Source organism: Phragmites australis, chromosome 19, assembly GCF_958298935.1.
Source record: "Phragmites australis chromosome 19, lpPhrAust1.1, whole genome shotgun sequence".
Taxonomy (NCBI): Eukaryota; Viridiplantae; Streptophyta; class Magnoliopsida; order Poales; family Poaceae; genus Phragmites; species Phragmites australis.
Window position 1 is genome coordinate 23,472,869 of NC_084939.1, and position 6,779 is coordinate 23,479,647.

The 6,779-nt window shown below is 43.0% G+C and overlaps 1 pseudogene; it reads right to left on the reverse strand.

Moving 5' to 3' along the window:
• Positions 1-2,244: 2,244 nt before the first annotated feature.
• LOC133900773 (tubby-like F-box protein 13) lies at positions 2,245-6,251 on the reverse strand (annotated as a pseudogene).
• Between the last annotated feature and the right edge of the window lie 528 nt (positions 6,252-6,779).

Genomic DNA, 6,779 nt, shown 5'->3' on the forward strand with positions numbered 1-6,779 from the left:
GGGGGCAAGCCGGTTCTGAAGGGAAGGGGAGTATCACTGTTGGCGGTATGACATGGGCTGGATAGGCTACAGCCGAAGACACGGAGGAGGAGCACCCATGACGTGGGCTCAAAAATCGGTGGCCCAACAGCAAGTGGAGCCCGTCCGAGTGGGTATGAGCGGATGAAGGAGAGATGGATATTTGTAAGCGCTGAGAGATAGAGGATGGGCAAGAATGAACACTGTGATCTAAACCCAGAACCTCTACTGTTCTGATCCCCCAATCCCACCGTGCTTCTCTTCCCCAACCTATTTGATCTTTCTCGTTACAATATGTAGATCCACCCTTGACGACACAGTGCTAACAGCCAATGCAACCCAAGTTTCAGCAAGAACGGCAGCCTAATCCATCTGGACGGTGGAGGAAGATCGAAATAATTCCTCTGCTAATCTCAAGGGAACAGCTCTATCCAAATAGCAGCAAACCAGTCAAATTTGCAACTGAACTGGCAATAATATGACTGTTGGTCAGATTCAGAGTTTCATTAAAAAAACTAAAAAGTTCAGAGTTGCAGACTTCAGGCTTGAATCCGTAGGAGTATAGACGTCAGGCTCTGCATACAAACACAACAGCGGTGAATCTGGAGCTACTTGCTGCCAGAGGCGAAGCTATATGTTCCCACCTAGAGCTCGGATTTGGGCCGTGCCATGTCGGCACTGTTCGGCCTCGTTGTGTCTTGTGTCATGTTGTGCCGTTCTCACTAGACACGATCGGCTCATCGTGTCATGTCGTCCTGGCACGAGTTAACTCTAGTAATGTCTAAGCATGGCCCTCGGCACGTCGTGCTATCGTCGTGTCGTGTCGGCTCAGGTAAGGTCCTGTTCCATATCATCAGACAATATATACATATTTATCTCTTACTATCTCTGTCTCTCATGCTCACACATATTCCATGTCGTTTGACAATGTTTACATATTTATCTCTTAACATCTCACACTTGTGTCTCTCATGTTCACACATCTTTTTTAGTGTCTCACGTTTTGTATCAGAGAGATTAGAAGATAAGAATGAAAAAATAGCCATATATATTATCTCGTGCCCTTTTCATATCATACCGGCACGGGCACAACCCTCATGTTCGTGCCGTGCCGACACGTCCATCGTGCCAAGGTCCTAGACACGGTTATTGTGTTCGTGCCGTGTCAGCTCGGCCTAAAATATTTCGTGCCGTGCCGTGGACGGCCCAGGAATAACACGACCCAAGTCCCAGCTCTATTCCCACCTAAGTGCACTGGCATCAGAAAAAATGAAATCTCAATTATTAGTAATTTAATTTCACCAATTATGTACTATCTAGATCCAAACATCTACACCATAAAACTAAATATATTGAAGCGTGCACGCAGATCTTTGTATCTCTAGCTTGGTCCCTGCTTGCTCGCTGCTACCTAGATTCTAGCTACCTGACACTGACAGCCACCATGGAATCATGGATCGATGATTTGCTTGGGAATCAAGAATGCAACCATGGAATGCTTGCATGGAATACCGGCCTTGAATTGGATTGCCCCCTTTTTCCTTTTTCAAGTGGACGGACGCCTCACTCTGAGCGATGGGGATGAGAATTGAGACGACAGAGACGTGGTTTGCAGCGATTGCTAGCTGCAATTGGATGTTGGCATTTCTTGCGCAGCAGGAAATTCGAGGGATTCCTGCAAAGCTGATGGATACGGTATAAGATCGGATTGATGGTTCGTCAAATTCCCCGATCAGAAAACGAATTTTTTACAGTAGGATTCAATGCCTGTCCAAAACTCCTGAATTTCACATAACGCGATTCAATTCCCGTCGGGATTGACAAATGGTTCTCGTGTTCCAAACAAGATAAAACTGTAATAATCGTCTCGCAAGAGCGAAAGAAAAGTTTATCTTGATTCAGAGCTAGTCCACATTCCATGCATTTTTTTACCTTTTCTACAAGCAACAAGAGTAACAAGTGTCCTACCCTGTCCCTTTCGGCTCACCAAACGCTAGAAAGAGATGGCTCTGCGTCTAGAATACGAGATCCCTTTCAAATCTCTCTCTGGATGTTGATGCAGGCCTAAAAGATTTGCTAGTGCCTGGTGTAGTCATCTGCATACTTCATTTACTCTTTGCAAAAGCCGTAACTAAAGACCTCACTTAGAAGCAAACAAAATCCTGATCTGTGATGGTGACAGCAGTGGACAACAAAGAACCCCAGTACGGGCAACAACACTTTTTCAGCACATCACCAAAAATGTCCAGACAGGAATCCATTAGAATTATAACTATCTCTGTTAATACATCCTGATGAACGCTCCAATGATGAATCCAATACACATACAGAATTATTGTTACAGAGCATGCTACAAACCAAACGAAATGGGAATACAATACAACATCAAAGCAGCAGCTACAAATTATCAGAAGGAAGCTGCTGAAATAACCCCATTTTGGGGGTTGTTTCTGAGTTAAAGAAAGCATCAACACCATGCAACAGAATGTTGTCCCCAGCTAATCTTGGGGACAGTCAGCTTGTTCGATGAACACACTGATCATCAGTGTCTAAGATAAGCACTGGTGATGCTGTGCAGATTTATTCACAGGCCAACTTGGTGTCGAAACTGCTCAGGCAGATAGCGAAGGCCTGGAAGGCTGACAGTGGGTAGCAGTAGTCCATGGTAAACATGTCCTTTGCGACCTTTCCAGATTGCAGTATGTGTCCCGGCAACTAGCTGGAAGTTCTTCACCGAAGCGGCAGTTACCCGGCCACGGAAGTTGAGGCACCAGCACTGCAGCTGCTCATGCCATCTTGGAGCCTTGTTGCGGAGAATCAAAGGAATGCCATTGCACTCTTCATCATCACTCAATGCCCGGCCTCCCATCCCTAGGCCACCTCCTGTTGAGACGTCAGAGAACAGGGCACTGCTGAAATGCATAGAATGGTACATAATGGATGACTTCAAGAAGGAGATACTGCTGAAGGTTCCACCGACAGAGTGGGCAAGGGACACTGCCACCAGCCTCAAGGCATGAGGCAGGTATGGAGTGCATTACACAGTTCATCCGTCTTGGACCTCGAGTTCCTAAGACATTCAGCTCATATGAGACTTGTGCTATGCTGTACCTGCTGCAAGAAACCTTCGTCCACCCCTTCTTGGAGTAGAATCTCTGGCTTGTTTTCCCTGACTGTGTAGCACTAGTTGCATTACACGGAGGCTGACTGAGTATCATATATTACAAGCTTTGTGCCAAGGAAATTTGACCTAAAGTTCAAAAAAGCAAGTAGCAACATATGTCAGATTAAAATGCAGTAAGCTCTGAAAATAAGCTATAGTTTATTCAAGCTAATACAGTAGTACCTCAATTTCCCAATGTATGCGTTGGTAGACCTCGATGCACTGTCAGAGTTCAAAGATATTATATATTCTGTACATGTTGCACGGCAGATTCTTTTTGCTGAGAGAAGGAATTTTCCATTTTCGACAAGCACAGCTCACAGCTGTAGAGATGAAAATTTATAACATGTCAAATAGCAATACTGGTAACAAAATATTAAACAATTAGACGAGCAAGAAAACATGTATCTGCATATCTTTTTTCTACAGAACATAGAGGCTGATAATATGACAAGTACTACAAACCCTGATGAGCACATACAGCAAGATCATTCAATAACAGTTAAGCAATCAAGTACTCCATAACATGCTGGAAGGAACGCACACCAGACAACAAAAAGGCGTTCTTCTAACATGGATGAGTTGAGAGAAAAGAAAACACTAGCTGACACTGTCTAACAAGAACGGTTAATGTCTGCTGCATCCTACTTCTTTTATCGTTACAAGTTTACAACATGTGACTTTCAAAGAACCTAAATAAAAGCATACTGGAGTATTGAACAATTGTTCTCTGCTTTGTGAGATATGCGTTCCAAGAAGAGTAAGACAGAAACTGGGAACAGAATATCAAGGTTGCTTGTGCACGCATACAAAAATTGGCAGCACGAAAAAATTCATTTTTGAATCTAACAAGAAAACTCATGTGCCTAGAAAGGACTGGAGAAAGCATGATTGATAACTCGGTACAAACATAACTTTGGCAGAATAACTTACATTCTTTCTATAGAACACCATTGAATTTCAACTTGTAAGTACAACGGACTACAGACACAAGATTTTTATCAGAAAGTCCATAGTTCATACAGCAAGAAACTTACCTGAGCTAAGAGAAAGGTACAGGCAGTAGGTTTGGGTAGATTTATCCCTCTTAATGAAACATTGGAGAGTTCCATCTCGAGGCCCAGGCTGTACATAGAAGAGGAACAACATGAGCTTATTGGTTTATACAAAAATAAGTGGTATGATGATATTAAACATGGAAAACTGATATCTCCAAGGAATAAGTATAAATTAATAATAAGTAAATAACACAATTGAACCACTACCTGCTTTAGAGAAACAGGAAAAGTGATCTTTCCAGAAAACTCTGGGTTCTTGACAATCTCCTTACACATCTCTCTCCATGTTCTGCAGACAGCTGCACAAGAAACTACATTCTTCCTAGAAGGCCATGTAGCCGCACTGGCCTCCAGCCTCTCAATCACATCTTGAAGTAATTCAGGAGGCAAGCTAGCCCAGCAGCTGCTCTGTACCACAGGCACCGGGTCGTGCAGCTCATGGACAGTACCATGAGATTTCCCTCTGCGATGACCCAGAAGCTTGACCTTGAATCCCCTCCTAGATAAGCTCCCGAAGCCATCCCTTACATCATGCACGATGCTACGAAATGACATCTACTCCAAAAGTCAGATACACTGCTGAATACTAAAAAGGATCTCTTAAAGACAAAGAAGCATTTCCCTTAACTCAACAAAAAGACCTGCAAGATAATATTAGTTAGTTGATAACAGTTTGACAATTCCCTCTGGAAAGAGAAATATGTGGCAAGCTATATCCTCTTCCCACATGTAGTAACCTCCATGAAAGATGAAATTAAAAAAAAAAGTATAAGTAGTAATTGGACAATTTGCTATACAACACAAGCATTCTACTATGGGCATCCAAATTGTACTCATAATGTGATCAAACAGATAACTTGAGCGCAATAATCCCCCAAAATCCTATATAATCCAGGACATAATCATCAGGTTGAAGTCAAGTCACCATCAATAAAGAAAAAACATGTACCTTCACCCCGGTATGACCACAACGCAACAACCTCAATTTACTAACTGTACCATCCTAAAGCAATGATATCTCAGTACAGTGAGTTGGGTTGGTTGGATGAAATTTAAGTACAGCCAGTATGATCAGGATCCCACTACAACATGTTAACTTCCACAAGTAACCACTAAACAGAAAGAAAGCATGTGCAATAATAGCAGATGCATCACATATAAACATAAGCAATAAAGAACATATCAACCCAAACATGATAGCTACCTACTCGAGGCTGCATTAAGGAAAAATAACCAGAATTGTTTGACAAAGCAGAACAAACACCCATCTGCTTCACCAATTATCTCTAAAATGAGTGCAAATCCCTATTTAGCAACCACATCCTGCAATCCTATTAAACTGAACTCAGGAACTAGCTAAAAGCGCCTCCTTTTCATCAAATCCCTCCAGATGAGCTAAAAAAATGAGCTAGTCTCCATCGTATCCACCACAACCGGCTGAATCAGCAGGAGAAACAGATTAAAACCCTCTCCTTTCTGCGCCTACGAAACCAAAACACACAAGAACGTGAGCCCCTAAGAAGCACCCGAGGAATCCGCGGATCCGCGCGGCACGCACCTCGAGCCGACTGCGGAAGGCGCGGCGGACCCCGGGCCCGGGCTACGCGCGGGCGCCGGAGCGTGATTCGGGAGGCGCCATTTGGATCGGAGGGAGAGGGGGCAACGGAGAGGGAGGTGGGAGGTTGTGATGTACAGAATATGTCCCGAATACATTCCGGGATTACAGCAGGATAGATTTGACTCATAGAATGCTCACAAGTACGGACAAGAGCGTGTGTCGCCGCCACATTCAACAAACGTTTAACATGACAAAAAGTAATATTCAGAAACTCAGGCGCCAAGGATTTGATATCTGCAACAACCGGGCCGACCAAAGAGCGATCTTGGGACGAAGACTGAATCCTCTGAATCGGTGACAGACAGTCCAACGCCAAGATGACCGACGAGAAGTCTTCAGATCGAGCGAGGCCCAAAGCTCGGCGACAGGCCATGGCTTCTGCAACTTCAGGTGCGGTAAACCCATCGAGATGCTCGTTGCAAGCAACTAAACAAACACACCGACCCCATACGATGAGAGGTCGGGAATAAAACCGATAAACTAAGTTAAAATATATCTTATTTACATGTGATGAGTAATTAATAAAATTATTGATTTGATTTGTTGAGTTTTAGATTGTTTGAGCTTGATTTAAGTATTTTGATTATGAACTAATTAGAGTAAAGAAAATGTGTTTACTTATCTTATAATATGCAGATGATGGATGCAATTTGGTGGTTGACGACGGGTGATCAGGGTTAAGTGGATGTTTGGTGCCGGATGATTAAATAGGTCAGACGGATTTAAGAATGATCCTAATTATACACGTAAAGATCAAACAAAGCATAAAACGGATGATAAAGACGACGTGTTGACAAAGTTATGAATGCGCCGCGGCCATCCGATAAATGAAAAAGAAAATAAATTAAAATGCCCTTACTGATAAGTAGAAGTGTACTATAAGTTTGAGAAAAAAATTAGAAAACTTAATGATCAAGTTTTC